Genomic DNA, 23,003 nt, shown 5'->3' on the forward strand with positions numbered 1-23,003 from the left:
TTAGATACTCATGTAATAACTTAATTAATAGAAACTAATATTCTACAAGGTCCAAAATACATAGCAGAATGCAAAATAAGTTTGGAGCATCCACAACGATAATATCCAAACCGAAAAATCCAAAATCATATGCAACATCCATAAAGTCCAAACAACAAAACTAACAACCATAAAGTCCAAACCACAAAACTAACTAATGAGAGAATGGAGAGCCACGATCATCATCAGAAACCGATGCATGAACTTGATCAATGTTGGCAGTAGCTGGAGCTGAAACTATTGGTGCCATAGATAGCGGATGGTCGTTAGGAGTGTCCATCTGAGAAGAGACTGAAGGATTCAATCCACGTACCCGCTCAACAATAATAGGAAGCAAGCGATCAGTCAGTGCAGGAATTATGCTATCAGTTAGTGCAGGAATTAATCGCGTCACTAACTCATCCAAAGTTCCCGTCGCTGCTGGTTGAGCATTCGGAGGTGGTACTGAGGATGTAGCATCGGATGCAGAAAAAGGACGAAGATTCGGCCCATAATATAAGTGTGCTTGAGATCCAAGACCATATATTCTTCTTTTCTTTACCCCTCCTAACGCTTCGTAATAGGCTTGACATTGATCAACTTCAGATTGAGTTTGTGACTGATTTTGTAGTATTTCTTGATATGTTTCCTGTAAAAGAGAGTGACAATTAGTTAAACTCATTTCACTAACAGTAAGCACATGTACGAGAACCAGTAAATACAGCAAGAATAATGCCCTGAAAGCTTCAATACAATTCAAGATATCTCTGTCTCACTGAAGGAAGCAAACAAAGCTTTTTATTTTTTATTTTTTATTTTTAAGTTTTGATATGTTCAGAGAACAATTCAAAAGCTGAACATCAACAATATAACCAGATTGGTGGTTTCTAAACTAACCACCATGAATTAAACAAAACAGTTATTAAACTATTACAGTGAAAATACCTAAATGAAAACCCAACAGTATTCTCAAAACATACATCAATTAACTTATTTATATAATAAATAATCTAGTCCTAGAAAAATAAATAAATGATGTTTCATCATAACACACACCCACACAATAAGCAGTTATGCTTTCTTCTATTACCTCATAAAAATAATTGGCATGTGCATATGGCACAAGAAACTGGCTTTCAAAATTTCCTTTTTTTATGACGAGAGTTCTTCTGGATAGGGTGGCTACTGATAATGCAGTTAAAAGGTTTGGAGTGAATTTATCTTCCATCTGTAGCTGCTGTACTACTAATCACTATGAGGAGACTAGTTACCATCTGTTTAGTTGTGGTTATATTGCTAATCAAGTTTGGACTTTCTTCTGCAATTCATGTGGAATTAATCTGATCCATGGACAGGTTAATACAAAAAGCTATGAAGTGGTGGTTGGCAAAGCCTAAAAATGAGGTTCATAAAACCATTTTACAATGCTTACCAACTGTCATATGCTGGCAAATATGGAAAAGCAAGTGCATTGACAGGTTTGATAATAAAACTATGTCTCACTGGTTCATTATCCAGCAAGTGACCAAGATGATCACTATGATCATTCATTTACAAGCACTACGATCACTATAATCATTTATCTACAGTTCCTTGACCTGCAACTACTAAATTGCAAAGCAAGCTCGCGAGCTAGTAAAAGGAAAACCACTTTCTAATTAATGAGATATAAGTGTTCTCCAAGCAAGTCCTCTATTTGCACCAACAGCAAGCCTTGCTGGCCAAACGAGCTTGAAATCACCATTCCTAACACCAGTACTAAGATTACTATATAAAAGGGAATACAAACTTCCATTCTGCATATGCTGATACACCAAAAACCTTTCAGTATCAACTATATAAAAACCTAATAAAGGCACTAAATTCGGGTGCCTAAGTTTCCCCAACTGATTCATCTCGGACCGAAACTGTTTTTTCGCTTATTTACAACTACTCAGTCTTTTAATAGCTAATGCAGATCCATCCGGGAACATAGCTCTATAAGATACACCATTCCTAGTTGAAATTACAGTATTTCCACTATCAAAAGAATTAGTACCTACTAATAAATCATTAAGCTTAATCTTGTTAATAGGTTTTTGAAACAATGTAAACTGAACATCTTAAAAGCTCTCAACTTTTCAACCCAATCACTACCATTATTACTACTACCTTTACCATCACCAAGCTCTCTATCTTCCTAGTTTGGATGAACCAAAAACCATCTCCAAATCCCAAATCCAAGAATTAAAGATCCTAAAGCACCAACACCATCAACAACTATAATAATAACAAGACTCTTATTACTCAACTTACTACATTTATTTCCAAGTGGGTTCCTACAAAGTCCATTATTCCCTTCAACAACTAACTATGCTCTCTCTGAAAGATGCGAATAAATCTGTGCAGAGATCAATGAAAGAATCTATGCTGAAGTTAGTAATCACTAGTGACTACCAAACAAAAATTTCAAACAAGCGGATGTGAAGAGTAAAAGGTAAAGATTGGACCCAAGTCTCGAGTAGGAGAAGCTGCATTTTTTGGTGTACCAGAACTTCATATAGATAACAGGTGCATAGATAAAAATCCAACTCTTTAGTCAACATTAAGGAGCCAAAGAATTATAGCGGCTTACACAAAAAAATACTTAGTTCAAATAAACCAATTATAGATCTGTTAAGAAAACAAATTATCTCGAATCAACTAGCTTACATAGATGAAGATGAGTGAGCTTACATCATAGACCATTGCAAGCATTGATATAAAAACCAACTTATGTACACTTGAGTTCTACAGCCAGAAGAAGATGCTTAAAGTAATGAAACTAAAGTCAGAATACCAGTAGGTGATTTACTTGCAGAAGTATACAAAATTGACCATAAGCATAAATTTACCACATTAACATGATGGTGCCCAATTCCCAGCTCAATGATAATAAAATCCAACGGTTCTCGGTTGGTATGATATACTAGAATAAAAGCATCCAAAAACACAGGCATCACTTAACTCACTAGAAGGACATGGATTTTAAGATAAATATTAAAAGTTTCCCAACTCCACATTTGACACACAAGAAAGATCTTTATTTGACACACCGAACCGTTTCAACCGGTCCAACCTGCCAATCTCAAATGGTATTGATCCAGCAATTTTATTGTCACTTAGCAAAAAGGTGTTCAAGAATTTGCAGTTAATAAACTCAGGTGGTACAGAACCAGTAAAAGAGTTACCAGAAAGATCAAGATTAACTAAATAAGGTAACCAAGAATAAATTTGAACAGGTAGTGAACCTGAAAGTGACTTCCTAGAAAGATCAAGTGATTGAAGTGAACTACAAAACTGAAGATCAGGTGGTAGTGAACCAGATAAAGACATAGAAGTAAGTTGAAGTGAAATGAGCCTACTTTGAGAAAACAAAAGCAGAATTATTGATTTACTCTGCTAAAGGAATATGAGTGTTCAGAAAACATATTTGTTAGCATAAAAAAACTGAACTGAAATCAGACAGTACATGACTGTAAATCTGCCATTTTATATAATGGTAGTGCTAATCTTGGATTAGATAGCTTTGCAAATGGTTGTGTAGTTGAGTTGATATTTAACCATTCCCCTTCCATCTAGTATGTTAAAAACTTACTCGTACCTAGTGTTTAACAAAGACCTATCAAGACTTGTTTGGTGTTTAAATTAAACTAACGGATGCAGATGGGGTTTTTTTTACACACTTTTGTTGTGATTAAGTATTTTACCCATCTAGTACTGTGTCTTAATTTTTGGCATGGCTTTTACTCTTGGTTTCCTTATAAGCACCATTTATATATGTAGTTAATGTTTCCCACTAAATTTAAGATAGTGTCTTTAAGTAGCTTTGAGGAGATTCCATCTTTTAAACAAACTTGCCTTCTGTGCAGGGATTATGTGAGCAGATTGTAAAGGTTTTGCTGATAGTGGTGCTGCTATTTCTGTAGGGTACTAGTCCTGATGTTGTTACTTATAGCACTTTAATGAAGGTATTTATGAGGGCTAAAAAGTTCGATTAGGTTTGGCTTCTAATATTGCTATCAGCCATTGGCTTTCGCTCTTTTCTTGAATGTGATGGGACTAAACAAAGAAACTTCCTATAAAAGATTATAGAATGTTGGACTCACATGCACGATTCAGGCTCGCTCACCAACAAAAGATTTTCCATCATGACCGTGTGTATGGACGTGCAAATGTACCTCACTTGGTGTTGGATCCCGACCCTTTTTAATAGCCTATACAAGAAAACATATACATAGTTTAGTAACTTCCAAAACCAACAAAAACAGCAACCAATGTCACAGTAGAGAATATATTTTGACATATTCCTTTTACATATGCAGAGTCCATATTAGAATATGTTCATGAAAATTTTAAAACTAATTGAAGGCAGGAAATCAGTAAAAAGTTATGGTGAAAATGAGAGATTTTTTTTTAAAAACTAATAGCATTAATTAGTCTATGGCGGTCCATGAACCCATACAGTCAATGGATAACCGATCCTGATCATTATCTTCAGAATTTTTTCGCAAATAGGCTATATCGCAAGTCCAATAAACACAATTATAGAATACATGTCTTTCTAATTGGATATGTAGGTAACTGCCATAGCCGGCTCATAGTATATTTAAAGAAACATTTAGAATTTGACATGATGGCAATTTAGTTAGGCAAACGCCAAAGCCACAAAATTAACTTACAAGTCTCTTGTGATGCTCTCCGATGGAAATAGAGCCGCCCGTGTGAGTCCCACTAGCAACTGCATCCTCACCGCCACTACGATTCTTTGAAGCTATTTTTGATTTTTCAATAACCTTAGGATCTTCCCAATATCTCTTCCAACTTTCCCATGTTTCTTTCGGAACATAAACTGGCTGAATTCCCTCACCTTTCATTGAGCTAACGAAATCACAGTACCTTCTCGCTGCCTTTCTACGCCATTGCTTCCTCACTTCACTATCAATCGAAGAATCCCAATAGAATGCCTTCTGAAATAATTTTACAGAGTAGAGTATAGCAATAAACTCATCATCGCAGCAAAAAAAATTATAAGACATGAGTTATAAGAAAAGCACCATCAGTCACCCAATAAACGGGAAAGTAAAAGAACTGCAGCTTTCTCTAACAGGTGAAACGAATGAGATGTGCTCGTGTTGCAAGTAATTGAGACAGAGGGATTATTAGACATGTTCTTGGTTACTTACTATGACAGCTTCGATTAAGAATAAAGCTCTACATCTCATAGTCAAAGTTAAATAAAAAAAATCTATTTTTAGTTCTGAACACTAACGGTAATTAGTGACAAACGTTTCTGTCACGACCCGACTAGGGGCCGTGACGAGCACCCGATACCTGTACCGAGCGCCCCTTAGCTATCCTGTATAAACAGTGCCATATTTTTTTTTATTTATTTTTTTAAACGTTAACGTTAGCAGTTAACTTTCTAATATCGCGCTACACCGGAACGCGAACCATTCAGAATACAATACATTAAACTGTACATAGCTGACTGTATATATCTGTCTACGAGCCTCTAGACATAGTACATTTATACATAGAAAGGGCCGAGTACGGTCGTGCCCGAAAATACATACACAAAATAGTACCAATGATATGAGGCTCCGGAACGACTGGAGCGCTGTACAATGCTGCAGATAGAGCCCTAGAAACCCGGTCCGTGTACCTGCTGACCTGCGCGGCATGAACGCAGCGTCCACAAGAAGGGACGTCAGTACGAATAATGTACCGATTATGTAAGGCATGGAAAACAGTTCAAGCAGTAACATAAAGTACGATCAATAATAATATCACAGAGTCATAGCGCGTATAACGAGGCAAGAACTTAACCTGTACATAGGGAGGCCCATTTTCGGGCCGGCTGTCATGTAGATTTGCCTTTCCATCCTTGAAACGTTTCTTTTCATAGGCATAGTAATCAACATTTTCATATTACTTTTCCTCGTGTACAGAAATAAAACAGTACGTTCAGTAACTGTATCTTTTGCTCACATTTACAGACGCCGAATACAATCGGCTCTCCCTACCCACCCCTCGGTGTCCCTTATTCACGTATATAGAAAACAGTACAATTCGGTAAACAGTATCTTTCATTCACATTTACAGACGCCGAGTACAATCGGCTCTCCCAACCCCCTCCCCAACGATGACCCAACATAGTACATCACATATCTATCACACATTACATATATATATATATATATATATATATACAGACGCCGCGTACGGCTCATCCCATATCCCGCGTCCGGGCATCCCGCGTCCAGGATGGAATCCAGCTGAATCAGGTGGTGATATAACAGTGGCCCTTCCCTTTTTCCCCATATACATATACATATACATTTACTTATCTTTTACGCATATACATGTCTCATATACAATTACTTCATCGTATATATATATATACATATCCATACACGTATACCCGTTTTATATACATATATCATATGGGCACACAAGAGAGCCAAGGATACTCATGTGTCCATCGGAGTGACATAAGGTCGATGATCTCCGATTACTTTACGGAATGTTAGTGATAGCTTTGTCTCACCTTGAAGGAACGAGTATTCTAAAGTGAGACTATCAACGGAGAATAGGGTTACGGTAACCAAAAATGACATCGTAGGCATTTTAGAGGACAGTCATGGGTTTTGGAATCTTAGAAAATAAAGTTATAACTAGAAAATATAAATACGATTTAAAAATTAGTTTGTCGCTTTCATGTTTACATAAGGTACTTGGCTTAGTCATAGGGTCGTTTTGGTCGTACTTATCATAGCTACATTCCCTTACCCGACATTGTCATTATCATTATCATCATAGGGGCACTCCCGTTGGAGTGGTCATAGCACTTATTGCTTGGTGACGGAATCGAGATCGAAGGCCCCCCTTTGGATGCACTTCAAGCACGTTAACCAAGACTATAGGAAAATCCGAGAGCAACGGGCCCACCTCGGGCCGGACGAGGTAGCGTATACCATCTACCCATATTACGTGTCATAGCATTACTTGTATGAGTCTTGGGGTGATCGGGTCCCACTTAGGCAAGTTATAGGGGTCTAGAAGGTCATTCCATCATTTTGCACACTTTCTACTTCAATTCAATTGAATGAAAAGTTGAAAACTTTAAGTGCGGATACCGGGGATCAGGGGTGTTCCCGAGGCTCGTACCCGACTTCTTTTAGTTAAGACATGCCATAGAAAGAAGGGTGAAGCCTTACATACCTCTTTTCGCGTCCTTTGCTACTCCGAATTCACGACACAATCTCGTCAAAATCTGCAAATTGGTCAAGTTTACCAAAACTTCTTATTAGAATACTTAGTGTTGAAATCCTAAGGGAGTACTTGGCTACCGAAATTTCGGCAGCACTTCCTCTGTAAATACATCATCCTCGACATTTAACTTAGTCAAATTCTCATCAAGCACAATCCGGGAATTCAAACCCGGCCAAACTACTAACATAATTCAACAACCACACTAGTAATTCACATATTCCATTCAAAGTACATTATATCGATTTCCTACTATCGTCAACACCTTCCGACTCCAACGAGCACAATAACAACTTCATAAATATATATATATATATATATATTCCAACAACATTATACCAATACCATTACATACTATCCATGCAAGAGCATTATTTCCAACTTACACAAACTTCCAATCACCAATACTTCACCAAACTTATTGAGTCTTTATTTGCAATATAAGATCTACAACACAACAACTAAAATATTAAATTCAACTTGCCCCTTATTCCTTCACAATTCAACACATACACACGATTATACATGCCTTATACACGGCCTAACATCAAGCACACCTACACGGCTTCAACCTTAGTAGAGTCATTCAACTTTCATCATCAACATGGCATTCATAACAATAATAACTAAACATTAGATAAAATGATTAACACATAATTTCTACACACACAATCATGCACCACACCTCACGGCCTCCACCCCCACTTCCCTATTCTTCACAAATTTCACTCACTTTGCACACAACAACATGCATAATTATTCATAACATGAAAAAAAAGGGCATAAGTTCTCACCTTGCTTCTTCTCCACTTCTTCACTTGACTACACTTCCAACTTATAAGTATTTGTATTGTTCTTGCTCCAATAAACACTCCATCTTGTTAAGCACCCCCTACTTAGTTAGAAATAATTTTTGAAGGAATTTTTGTCATTTTTTTCTTGGAAATTTTTGTATGGCCGAAATGCCCCCTTTGTTGGTCTTCTCTTCAAGCTTCTTGATCCTTCTATGTGATAAAGATGAAAATATGAGGTGTTTATCACCCTTTTATTTATTTCCACATGGTTTAATTAAAAGAAAATTTGGGCTTGGGCCATTTTTTGCTTGGCATGGCCGGTTGGGCTTCTCTTTTGCTTTAAAAATTTAAGCCCAATTATATTTTGGGCTAGTCCTTGTAATTCTTGAAAATAATTTGCCCAACTTCCAATTTTGCCCTTCGTGTTTCTCCATATTTCCATGAGTCATACCTCGGATCCCCTTTTTTGCTCTTGACCTTTCTCACTATTTTCTCTTCTAAATTTTCCATACGCAACTCATGTGCCAAACAAGATAAAATGTGGCCTTGCATGCCGCCTTCCCGCGATTGTCTTGAATTATCCAATTTCACAAAACGCGGGATATAACAGTTTCAGTTATTATACCTCGAATTCTCCGAGATAAAAAATCTTTTGTCTCTTGTGAGACACTTTTCCAGTTAACTCCATTAGGCTCAATTTCATTCTTAAAAATCTCAGTTTCTTTCTCCGCTGCACGCTACTATTGCTCTTACCTTCACCTACTGCATCACTCTGAGCAGATGAACCTTCACCTATTGCGTTTCTTTGAGTAGACGCACCCTCGCCTATTACGTTGCTCTCATTAGGTATTATCGGAGATGATTCAAAAATGGATGGGGTACTACCATGACCTGATGTTTGAATGGGTGGCGTAGTAGTAGGACATGTTTGAACTTGGTCTTGCCCACCTGAGGAATTGGTACCACCTTGTTGAGAACTAATTGGGGGAACAAGAACAGAAGGCATATTACCTCGACCAGCGCTACCTCGACCTCTAGTTGAGGTCTTGATTGCGCGGCCTATGCTACCTCGACCTCTGCCACGAGCCATATCTACAAGAAAAAAAAAAGGCAATCATCTTTTAGATAATCAGCATGAGAGTAAGCAATTGAAACCACTGATTACACACAAAAAATGGGCAGTAAATTATTGGTTTTGCACAATAATTTTATTATTGAAATTCGACCAACTTCTTGTGACCAAATTCACAGAAACATGTTAGGTTTATGGATCCTCACTTTCCTGATGAAATTTTTATAAGGAAAGTTAAAGGATGAATGTCAAGCTGTATATAAAATGTGATCAGTTAAAATGAAAGAAGTCAAAACTCCACAAAAGGTCCATTTGCAGTAGTAAACTCAGGTTAATACCTTCAATGTTAAGAAATGAAAGAGATCATCACAAGCAAACTGTATTCTTTAAAGATTACACACAAAAAATGGACAGTAAACGCAACTAACAGAAATGAAAGAGATCATCACAAGCAAACTGTTTTCTTTAAAGATTACACACAAAAAATGGACAGTAAACGCAACTAACAGAAATGAAAGAGATCATCACAAGCAAACTGTTTTCTTTAAAGATTACACACAAAAAATAGACAGTAAATTAAATTGTGCAAAACCATAGAATTATTGCTAGATATTCAGTATAGTAAGCAATGGATATATTAAGAAAAAGTCTTTGGATTGTGCATACATTATGAAAATGGCTATGAAGCTTAGACATCCAAGACAACCAACAGACGTAGACATATCACAGACTTATAACATCAAAAACATATTACTACAAACAAAAGTTAATAAAGATACAGTAGCACATTTCTATCAACACACTAGTCAGTATCTATATCTTCTTCGAACTCCTCCTCATCATCCTCCTCAGTTTCATACTCATCTTCTGTAGATTCTTCTTCAGAGTCTTGATGCTCTTCTTCGGATTCCTGATGCTATGGAAACAATCCATCATCAATTGGTTCATCCATTTCAATTGCTTCCCCATTTGGATCATGCAGGAGTATAACTTCATCAACGATCATATTCATATCTATCTCATGGACTTCAACTTCTTCAACTTGGAATGGAAGATTTAGTTCCACTTCCGGAGTTGTGATCACTTCCTCATCAGGTAATTCAATAACATTTTGAGGTTTGACTTTCAATACAGCTAACCAATCATCCTTGTCCTTTTTTGTGCTAGGATAAGACACATAACACACCTGGGTTGCTTGCATCGCAAGAATAAAAGGTTCATATTTGTTAAACCGACGACGATGGTTAACATCGACCAATTTGTACTGATTATGCTCCTTAACACCAACATTCATAGTTGGATCAAACCATTCACACTTGAATAATGTAGTTTGCTTTAAAGGTGCTTCACGGTATTCCACTTGTATAATCTCTTGTATCCGTCCATAGTAATCGCCAACATTTGGATCCGAGATACAAACTCCACTGTTCATTGTTGATCTAGCACTACCGCGACGTAATGTGTGAAATTTGTATCCATTAACAAAACACATTGGATAAGCATATTCTCTTATTAATGGTCCATGAGCAAGACTACGCAAGTATTTGTTCTCAATATGATTGGATCGAACCTATTTTAAGAAAATTATAAGACTTAGTCAAATTTCACAAGCCATTTTAAGTAGTCATAGTTTAAAAGATAATGATTGATGGAGGCTTACATATTCCTTGAACCATATAGAAAAATATGTTTCAAGACTCTCATCTATTTGATCTTGAGATAGATTCGGGAACTCTTCTTGCAAACGTTGCACATACATGCTTCATTGCAACAAAGTAAGTTAAATAGAAACTCATAATATATGGATATATTCTTTATTTTAAATAAGTATAACTTTATAATGTTACCTCACATATGGCTCAACCTTTTTAGTATTTAGTAAAATATAAGTTTGGGCAGCCTTGATTTCTTCAAGGGACAAATCTTTTTTTTTTCTTCTCCCGATAGTTTGCATGGATGAGTGAATATTAAAACATTTCCTTCAATATCTTCTACAACACCACCATCATTGTTACGGGCCACATTTTGATGACGTGAGATAACATGAGGTTCAAAATAATGAGAAAACAATTGTGTTGACTCCGCCATCAAGTATGCTTCACAAATGGAACCCTCAACACTAGCTTTTTCCCAATCATGTTTTTAAGAGTTCGAAGGTACCTATAAATGTAAACCAATAAAGTATTGGATACTTGTCACCATTAAAGAATATATATTTTATATTTACCTCTCAAAAGGGTACATCCATCTGTATTGTACAGGTCTAGCAATCCGTGCTTCATATGGTAGGTGCACGGGTAAATGTTCCATTGAGTTAAAGAAACCCGGGGGGAATATGCGTTCTAACTTACACAAGATCTGTGGGATGCGACCTCTAATCTCTCCAAGTCCACCACTCGAAGAACAGATGAAGTAAGATCTTTAAAAAACAAACTCAACTCTGTAAGTGCCTGCCACACATTACTAGGAAGTAGCTCACGAAAGGCAATTGGCAATAGTCGTTGCATGAACACATGACAATCATGACTTTTCATGCCAAATAACTTAAATTTGTCCGTGTCCAAGCATCGACTCATGTTCGAAGCATACCCATCTGGAAACTTCACACCTTCCAACCAATCGAACAAGACAACTTTTTTATTCTTTTCTATTGTATATGCAGCTTTGGGATAGCTTCCATCAGGATTCCTTGCTAACTGCGGTTGATCGCAATATTTTGCAATATCTAGACGTGCTTTAGGATTGTCTTTGGTTTTGCCAACAACATTAAGAACATTGTTAAACACATTATCAAAGACATTTTTCTCAATATGCATGACATCAAGATTATGTCGTATCAAGTTAGAACTCCAATAAGGCAAATCCCAAAAGATGCTTCGTTTTTTCCATCCACATGAATTACATATCCTCTTATTAACTTCTTGTGCATCTAACTCAGTTACTTTTCTTATCCCTAACTCACAAATTTGATTCAAAATTTCTTCTCCTGTTCTAACGGTAGGTAGTGGACTTGTAACAGTATGACCTTTAAGAAAGTTTTTACGATCTCTCCTAAATGGATGATTTTGATCAAGAAACATTCTATGACTGTCAAACCAAGTTGTTTTCCCACCATGTTTTATTCTGAATGATTGTGTTTCCTCCATACAATAAGGACATGCTAAGTTGCCACATGCACTCCATCCAGATAACATAGAATATGCTGGAAAGTCATTGATTGTCCACATCAAAGCTGCCCCTAATTGAAACTTTTGCTTTTTTGAGATGTCAAATGCTTCTACACTTGTCTCCCACAACAAAGTCAATTCATTTATTAGAGGTTGCAGATAAACATCAATTTTTAGTTTAGGATTGTGTGGCCCCGGTACAATGACAGTTAAGAACATGTATGCCTCCTTCATACACATCCCTGGAGGCAAATTATATGGAGTGACAATTACAGGCCACGAAGAGTATTTTCTCCCCGTCTGAGCAAATGGTTGGAAACCATCCGTACATAATCCCAACCTCACATTCCTTGGTTCAGCAGCAAAAAAGGTTTGAGTTTCATTGAAGTGCTTCCAAGCCTCAGAGTCTGATGGATGACGCATTACCTTCTCCTCTTGTATATGCTCGTGATGCCATCTCATGTCGGCAGCTGTAGCATGAGACGCATATAATCTCCGCAATCTAGGAATCAAAGGGAAATAATACATTTTCTTGTAAGGGACCAATTTCCTCTTACGAGAACCAACACGACGTTTGTACCTCTCATTGCCACAAAACTTACAAGAATTTAGGTCCTCATCATCACCCCAATACAACATACATCCTGAATTACAACAATCAATATTTTCAACAGGCAAACCCAAGCTACGCACTAGCTTCTTGGTCTGATAATAACTATCAAGCACTATGTTATCTTTAGGTAAAGCCTCTTTCAATAGTTGCATAATTTGATTATAACCCTTCTGTGGCAAAGTATTCTCACTTTTAATATTTAACATCCTAGAAACTACTGCGAGTTGAGAGAGGGAAGAACCAGGATACAATTTTGCATCAACAGCTTGTAGCAAATCATAAAACCTATGGGACTCAAGATTAGGCTCCTCCTCCATTAAAGGATTAGATTCCTCCTCCACCAAAGGTTCACAGTGATGAGATGACTCAGGTTCAGTATTACTCGAACCCTGGCCAAAGTTTGGTCCAGCTGCATCTAAAACCATTTGGCGATATGGATTATCATATCCCAATTTAGGTTGAGTACCACCATGTAAATCACTATACATCTCACCGGTCACTTCTTTTTCCCCTTGATACTTCCAAACAAAATAGTTCTCAACAAATCCAAACGATTGAAGGTGCAATTTAACGGTTTCAACATCCATGAATTTAATATTGTGACATTTTTACACGGACATTTGACATCGTCACCACTCATGCGGTTTCTCTGAGAACATGAGAACTCAAGAAACTTATTAACACCAGTTATGAAACTAGAATTAATACCCCCTAGACCATCCAACCTGTCGTACATCCAACCACGCTCTAGATTATCCATAATCCTATTTAATGTTAAAATAAAAAAGAAACTTAGAGTTACTTTCTGTAAATAAGTAAGACAATCAGAATGCCATCCAAAGGAAAACAAGTTGAGTTTAAGACCAATGTTTTTTAACTGCAAAAAGAAAGTGTGTTGGCTATGAAGTTTAAGGAGGTAATAATAAACTTTCTTAATCAACAAAGGAAAAAATTAGTAAAGACAAGAAAGATTACCAACATTAAAATAAGTAGGTATAGATACTATAATCCTACTCAACCAGACAACTTCACTAAAATGCGCCATCAACCACAAATAATTTTAGCAAGGGTAATCAAACAAATAATGACACATAGAATAGCCCCAACTTTATGAGACAAAGTTAAAGGTAATTAAACAACCTACTGTTTTTTCTCTTAGTTTTCTGGTTGTTAAAGAAAGAAGAAACTCAAGAAATCAATTAAGCAAAACGAGGCAAATCTATTCTTTACAGAATTTCTCAAGATCGTAAGGAATACAAAACATTTCACCAATTCAAACATTAGGTGAGGTAAAAGAAATCACAAGTCACATTAGGACTTCCCAAAGTGACTATAAACTTAGTTATGCTCATTTTAGAGAGGTTAAACCTTCTAACTTTAGGCAAAAAAGGGCAGAACCGAGAAGTGCTTTGAAATACTTTCCTTAATCAATGAATCTTACATTTACCGTTTGGAATTACTAGCCTTGTCACGGGAGGATCATGTTTACAAAATTTGAAGACTCACAGTATCACAACAATATTAAATAATTCATGTATTTAGTAAATGAAGTTTAAACATGCCTCAAACTCAAAGTTCTTCGCTTAATGTTAAGCTCATTTTAGGACTTTAAAACTTCTCCATTTCTGGACAAACAGTGAGAGCAAATAGCAATAATCCTAACAAACCTTTCGAGAGCTTTTTGAAGAATTTGATGAAGTACAACTCTTTCCTAAACCCTGCAACTGTTTCCTAAACCCTGCGAGAATGAATATAAATCAAATCCTTCAGTATTAGTGAAACAGAGATTTAGCCAGGAAACCAAAAATTTACGTTCTTTAACAGCATAAACATCGTTAAATGTCATAAAAGAGGAAAATAGCATTGAACAAAATAGCAAAAGAAAAGAAGAAATAGATACCCCAACCGTCAATTTTTTATCTATATGTTTCCAGATAGCTATACATATATCTACTAGTTGATTATTAGTTTATTACATTCTAACTTTGATTAATGTGCACATAACAAGTAAATTGAGATAAATGCGGTCAACTGAGAATAGTTCTCTCTTGCAGTTCCAATAGTAATAAAAACCCACTATTTTCACACTAACTTCCCAATTAAATTCCAGATAATTTCAAGAATGCATAAGAGCACAACTCTTATAACTTATTTTCATAAAGGAGTTGATTAAAAAGAGTACACCTTGGGGGTATTCGGATTCCTAACTTGGGTTTTCATATGGAATTTGAAGAGAAAATTGCAGTTGCTGAAGTTGCACCCATATTTTCTTGGAAAACTAATTTTTGATGCTAAACAGAGAAACTAAACTATATTTAAGAAACCCAAAATAAAACAATTGCAAAATTTCTCCTCCTTCCAACACGCTGACACATACAAGGTGGCAACAAAACCAAAATTTATGTTCTTTAACAGCATAAACATTGTTAAATGTCATATACAAAATTCGAGCTAAGCAATAAGTTCCCCAAATCACAAAGACCGTGATCAAACTTGTTGATTTTCAACAAAAATAGGAAAATAAACAAGACCCACAATTTATTCAACTATAATTCGTACAAGAAAAACAAAGTACACACAGAAATTAACTGAATTTCAACTCAAACAGAAAGAAGGATGATTTTCAACAAAAAAAAAAAAAAATAGATCCACAATTTATTCAGATAAAGAAACAGACTTGACACCTGAAATTCAACTCAAAACCCCTCAGAAGAGAGAAAAAAGGGCTAAGAGAGAGCCCTCTCTTTGATGAAACAACTGCTACTGGTGAGAGCTAAGTGACTCTTACTGAGGTTTTTAGGGTTTTTATGATTATTATTGATAATACCCAGTGCATGTGTAACTGCTACTGCTATTGCCTCTCTCTCTAGTGCATGTATGTGTTGCCTTTCATAATACCCAAACCCTCAATTTTTTTATCTATACGTTTCTAACCTTTAAGGGAAAATGATTATATCATTTACCCACTAGAAAAGGTGGCCAGCTGAGCTGAGCATGACCAAAAATACAAAGAAAAAAATGGAAGATTGATGATATTTATTTTTTTAACTGATATAGAAAAGCAAGAAAGAGAGAGAGAAATAAACAAAGTAAATCACCATGGTTAATGAGAAATAAACAGAGTGAGAGTATGAGAATGGCGTCGAATTTTCCGGTGGGTTTGAAAAGCAATTCCGGTGCGTTTCAAGAGAAAGAGAAGATGGTGGGTTTGAAGAGAAAGAGGTGTTAGTGCGTTTAGAGAAGATGGTGGGTTTATTTTATTTCGTTTATAAAAATGAAACTAAATTTTATTTATCGACGGATTCATTTTGTCGCTAAAAATTAACTTGAAATTTTATCGGTGAAACATACATATTACTTAACGACGAAAATAATCCGTCGCTAATCTGTAATAAATTTTGCCGCCCATGGTTTGTCGTAATTTTAGTAACTAAAATAAAGGCGCGCAATTTTCGAGCCAAAATATAGCGACAGATTTAAAAATCCGTCGCTATTTCGTCGTTAATTTAGATATCATTTCTTTTTTCATTTTTTTGGCGACAAAACTCTAATTCTGTAGGTAATCCGTCGTTACCTAGAGACGGAATTAATTGTGTCGCTAAAATCTGTCGCTAAAACCCATTTTTTTTGTAGTGAGCGACCCGTTTGGTCGTTATAGTGTTTCCGACCCATTTACCCCCATTGACCCTTCCCCGAACCCTATTAGTTCAATTTTGACCCGCAGGGGACGGGTGGCATGGTTTCCGAGCTAATCAGGCGAGATTTATGTTAACTTATGAGTATTAGAATCTTAAAGTGAAAAACAGTTGACCTATAGTTGACTTTTAGGTAAGCGGTCCTTTTTTGAGAATCCGTTAATTTCAAAGTGTTCGGATGATCGATTATGACTTGGTGGGATATCTAGTTGGGCTCCCGCGGCACTCGAAATCGTTTGGGTAATTGGTTTGATAATTGATCTTTGACTATTGGGTGTTGACCCCGTTAATTAGACCTCTATTGGGAATTCCGAGACCACAAGTGAGACCGTAGCGTGTTTTCATGTGTGTTTGCATATCTGGTTTACATCTGGGAGGTCCTGGCTAATTGACGGGTTTTAGGATTGAGCTGGTGAAAAACCAGCATTTCTGCTGATGACTGTTACCTTGCTACGGCGAGCCTTGTGCACTGTAGCGGACCCGCCTCGGCGAGGCCTAGTCCACTATGGCGAGTTGAGGGATTTCGTTGTGATCCGCCCCAGCAGACGGAGCTCTGCTGGAGCGGACATGCTGTGGCGAAGGGTTAGCCACAGTGGCAGTCCCACTGTAGCAGAACCTCTACTGCTGCAACGAATGATGCGAACCAGAACCCTATTTAATGCTAAGTTAAAACCCTTCATTTCCTATTCCTACATTTATTATTCCTAAGAGTCTTTAAGGAGAATATAAGAGGTTTTAAGCAGATTTCTCTTAGGGGTAAGTTCTCTAACCTTGATTTCATTCATTTACCTTTCCTAAGCATGAATCCATGGTAGAAAATCTATAGAACTTAGGGAAGAATATGAGTTTTGACTTTTACTTCATTATTTGATGTTTAGTTTTTCAATGGGAGATTTGTCTACATATTGGATTGCATGGAGTTTGATGAATTAGTGACCAATAGGCTTGCATATTCCATTATAGTTGATGAATTGAAAGTTAGGGTTTGTACTCAAATTGGGGGTTTTGACTTGAATGATGAAATTAGCTTATTCTTGAGTTAATTTAGCAATTGAAGAGTAGAGGTGAACTTCTAGAATGTTGGTTTATCAACTCCACCTTTGAAATGCCCATTTTACCCTTGTGGGTCTGTTTTCCCCCTTTTCATAGTTATTTTTTATTCGAACGATTGTATAGCAATATGGGTATCATTGCTTCTCCTTTCTAACTTGAATTCGATAATGGATAGACTTTGAGTACTGGGAGGCTCTCCGAAAAGGAAAAGCAAAGGTTTGATTGTTCGTGGCTCTAGCTCGGCACCAGGTAGGTTACGGCTTACCTTTTGGTTAGACTCCAGTTAACGAAGCATATGTAGGAGTTAGCTATTGACGGAGAAAGCATGTTAAGCCTTGGGGTATGAAGTTGGGATGGATATTCTTAGGATTGGTATTATAGACTGATTTGTGGGCTTGTTGCCTCTTTGTGGTTTATTGGCTTGTTTCCATGTGTGTGATATTGGATTTGTACTTGATATTGATATTGTGATATGTGTCCATGTGTGGAATGATTGAGATTTGATATGATTTACACTTGAGATTGATACATGCATATCATTCATACACATTCTACATGATACATTGACGCGAGCCGTGATATGATATTAATAATGATAAGAGGGAAAGTGAAACATCTGAGGCTTCTTATTATGGTGTTTGTATATGCATATTTCTTATGGCCTCTCTTGCATATATATTTGGTGTTACCTATGTGGTCCGTAGGGAAATTGTTCCGAACGTGGCATTGTAAAGATTAGGGTATAAGTTCATATTGGTAATTTGATTTACGGATGTTGTTATTCTTGTTCACCCTCATGATTATTGTTGAAATTGGGATTCATACATGTATTTCATTCTGCATTTCTTATGACACTTTGATATGAATTGTGATTTGGTACTGGTGATGATAAGTGAGAGAGTGTAGCCTCCGAGGTCTTAGCCAGAGAGCGTAAAAGAGAGATGAGAGTCTGTGATCCGAGGTCATTTATCGAAGCGGAATGAGTGTAAGTTGCTTGAGGTCTCTTGTCAGGATGAATGAGTGCTCGATGCCCAAGGTGTCTTGCTGGGATCGAAACAGTGTTCGTCGCCGAGGTCGTTGCCAGGACGAGTGGTACATAGAATTTGCGGGTTCCCCATGGGTCATGACTATCTAGACGTGGAGGTATTCCATTCGTAGCATATGTGTACAATATGAGATAGTTGGCCAGTGCATTGCATTGCATCACACATGCATTCATATTACATCCATTCACATCTTTGATTCTGGTTGTTATATCTGTTGTACTACATGGTGCGTTTTAGCCTTGATTCCTTTGTTGTTGTGTCATTTAAGATGTTGCGTGCTTATTAATCACTTGGCTAGACACTTGATGGATTCGAGGGCTAGAGGTTCCACGTAGTCTATTACTATAGACTACTGAGATATAGTGTGGTTCACATTATTGCAAGACTTACGTGGATGTGCTTAGTTACTGCATGTGGACTGCTTATCTGCCTATCTTTTAGTTTCTTTCTTTTATATATGTTAGCTAATTGTTGTCGGCCTACGTGTTGTTTGTACTGATACTACTCTTGCTACATCCTTTTCGGGGTGTAGAGTTGTTCCAGGTACTTGAATGAGATTCAGTTAGCCTTCAAGGATCTGACGGAGTTCATCTAGACTTTTCTGTTAAATTCTCATTCTAACAGAAGTTGTATTCAGGTTGGGGTTGTAACTCTTATTCAAGTTGTATACTTAGAAGCTCTTGTACTATTCAGACCAGATTCCTTGGGTAGTTTATGTATTTCCGCAACTATTACTTTCAAATGAAGTTTGAGACTTATTAGTATTTATATTATCCTTGCGCCTTGATAGATTGTATGTTGGGTAAGGGAAGGGTTCGCCCACTAGGGGGGAGTGTGCGGGTGCCCGCTCGACCCTCGTTTTAGGTCATGACAAGTTGGTATCAGAGCCTTAGGTTACCCGGTCTATAAGTACAAGAACATGTCTAGTAGATTCTTGTGGACCGATATGATGAGCTTTGTACCTATCTACAAGAGACTACAGGACATTTAGGAAACTTCCAATCCTTTCATTCCTTCGCGCTACTTCATTCGAATTAGTATCTACTCGATTCCAATTGGTATCTTAATATCCTTGTCTATCTCACAAATGGTGGAAACTCGTTCTTAAATTCTTATGCGAGCTGTTTTGTTATGAAATGGCTTGGTATGGTACGAGATGTTTCATCTTGATTGGGACGCGTGACTAAGTTCAGTTTCTATCTATAGCCCTAGGTTTCAGTTATGTGGGATCATGGTTATACTCGTTTATTGTGGAGGTTTTCTAGAGAAATGAGAAAGATGGTATAGAGGGTCAAATGATCTGCATGTTTTCAGCGTTGGGTTACTCAGAAGTGGTAAAAGTGCATTTGTGACCTAACAAGAGTGATTTGTTCAATGATATGATTGGTTTTGGGAAGAGTTTCAACTTCATCAGAGTATTATGATGGTATGCGTGGCACGAGTGTAAGTTTGGTAGGGATCATCGAAATTGGGCAAAAGTATAGTGACCGCGTTTAATAAAGAAGAGAACTTGAGAATAAGGACATGAGGGGCGAATTTTGTGGGGAACGCATAGCGAAGTAAGATTTCTTAGGGTATTTTGGTATGAGTACTTTTCGTGTTAATGGGATGGAGGCATAAAGAAAAGGATTTGGATAGATTAATCTCCGTTACTAGGAAGGGAAAAATTGGTATCTGACGTGCTTGTTAGCATAAAGTTGCAATTGGTACAAAAGTGCATTTCATATTCGGGTGTGAAAAGTTAAGTTGGGATTTGACGGGACTATATACTGGTGGTTGTGGGTTCCTCCAGGGAAAAGCTTATTGGTTCTAGATCGGAAAGCAAGGTTACTTGTGACGAGTGGAGACTTAAGATATTGGGAAGCTGTGGTCCTGGTCCTTCAGTAAAGGGTGTGTTCTTCAGGTCTTCGTGTTTAGAGGAATGGTAAAAGGATCATGGAATCAAGAGCTAGTTGATTTGAGATTTATGTTGCGGGCATACATAGTAGGATAGATATAAGGATTCAGTGTTGAGTTGGTATGTGTGGTTATGCCGTGGGCTAGTGGTTGATTAATAAAAGGACTCTAGTGCTGGACAAGTGTCAAGTTTTAGCACTCAAGGAGCTATCAAGTGTTGCATATAATATTGGATTAGGGTTGAGAGCCTTGTACCTATTGTGTAAGTTCGGCTAGTTCCTACTACTACTGTTGTTATATTCGGTTGAGTTGATAGAATGAAAGGGATAATATCCCGAATGGTTAGGGGTGTTCTTGTTCGACAATTAGGACGTTAGAAGTGGTAAATCAATGATGAGGTTTCAATTAATTTGAGTTGTGAAAAACATTTCAGAATTTGAGCAAAGGCACCTTGGTTGAGATACGTAGGGACATTAGTAGGACTGTGTATGTGATACACTGGATTTAGAAAGTAATCAGTTTTAGAGTTGAGCAGAGTTAAGGGAACTCATTAGTGTAGAGTGTGTGACATGCTACTCTCTCCAGGGTTGACTCGGCTAGTTTACAAGACTTATGAGTATGCGGCACACTATTGAGTGGGTTCGAGTAATGGTTAGACGGTGACGATGATTGTGATTTGATTTGAATTGGGGAATTGAAGAGTCAGGAAAAAGTATTGTTGATTGAGAATCGATAAGAATGAGGTACATCTTCGGAATTGATTGGGTCGGTATAGGTTGTGAAGATATTGTCTTACATATTTCAGACAAGGTGTGATTGTTAGGTACGCTTAAAGAGAGAAGTCTACAAAAATGGACTGAGTGTGATGACAGAGTTCCGTGAGGTTCGTGATCAGCGACTAGTGAGAAGAAAATTTTAGGTAACCGACATGTTAAGGCTCATGGAAGTGGCTTGTGTGGTACACAGTTGGAAAATTTTGTAACACTCTTCAGTGGAAGAGTTAGTGCGGTTAAAGGGAAAGGAATTGTGGAAATCCCTATCATGTCAAGGCTAGAGTTATATTATCGAGATGAGCCCGCATTCGTGGTAGTGTACTATGTTGCAAGTAATATTGATTAGATAGCTTTGGTGAGCACTTTTGGATATTATGGACTTGGGAGTAGTTGCGTGAGGTTTGGAGCGATAGTTGTAAGATTTGATACTTTCGGAATTGTCATGGGCATATCGAGGTGTTGTTGACATCTAATTTTTGACCTCCCATAATTTATTTTAATTATTCAGAGTCCTTGGATGACAAACAAAGTGAATCATGCATTTAAAAGAGTCAAAAGGTTTTTTTATAAAATTATTTAGGTCAACCCTTTCAACTGGTGAAATAATTTCTATAATATTAGAAATCATGTGGAAATTAATTGGTATATTTTATGACATTTATAGGATATTTGTTAGATTTAATCAGAGAAAATCAATTTTAAATAATTATTTATTTAATTGTATAAGTTGTCAAAAATCAAAATTAGCAAATATACTATTCCTTTAATCCAAGGAATTTGAGTAATTAAAAGAATTGACCATTTCACCCCTTAATCCTTAATTTTGTGTACTGGCATAATTGTTTCTAGTATCTAATTAGGATAATTAGGCAATTAGAGGGGCAATATTGCAAATTGATTTTTTAATTGTTTAATTGTTTTAGTTATGGCCACAATTGAGTTAATCAAATCATGGTTAAAGCAATTGGTTAAAGAAATTGGGGTCATTTTGCAAAATTAGCCTTTTAATGGCCTTAGTTGAAATGGCCAAATTCATTTGGCTCAAATTAATTAAGGCTGTTAATGTAATTTAGCATTAATTGGTTAATAAGGTAAAGTTGAGTTATTATCAATTAAGATTGAAACCAATTAAGGTCGTATTTGCAAATTAAGTCTATTTACATGATTAGCCGCATTTTGAATTAATTAATAGGTTGATTACGTCCTAAATTGGCTATAATTAGAATATTATGGTCAACCATCATCATTTTAATGTTTACCCATCTTTTGTTTTACCCATTTTACCTTTTATGAGGTCCCGGGCCCAAGACCTGCCCAGACATAAGGGGTAATGCCCCTCTTTTTTTTCATACCAAACGACCCCTAATCCTCTCCCCTCTCTCCTCTCTTTCCTCTTCTATGTAAAACCCTAGCGCTGCCTCGATTGTCTCTCTGTCTTGTTCATGCCAAGAATGGCAATGGTACAGAAATCTCAGAGTTCTCGCAGGTTTAGTACAACCAAAAGCGTGAAACAATTAATGTTTCAACATTTTTTCACTCAGATCCGTCCAACCACGGTATTAATCCTCTCCTCTTTCACTTTTCCT

The 23,003-nt window shown here is 36.9% G+C and overlaps 2 pseudogenes; both read right to left on the bottom strand.

Moving 5' to 3' along the window:
* Positions 1-14,787, bottom strand: LOC132619969 (uncharacterized; annotated as a pseudogene).
* LOC132617355 (probable inactive receptor kinase At1g27190) lies at positions 1,677-3,527 on the bottom strand (annotated as a pseudogene).
* Positions 14,788-23,003: the final 8,216 nt, after the last annotated feature.

Source organism: Lycium barbarum, chromosome 11 (genome assembly GCF_019175385.1).
Source record: "Lycium barbarum isolate Lr01 chromosome 11, ASM1917538v2, whole genome shotgun sequence".
NCBI classification, from domain to species: domain Eukaryota; kingdom Viridiplantae; phylum Streptophyta; class Magnoliopsida; order Solanales; family Solanaceae; genus Lycium; species Lycium barbarum.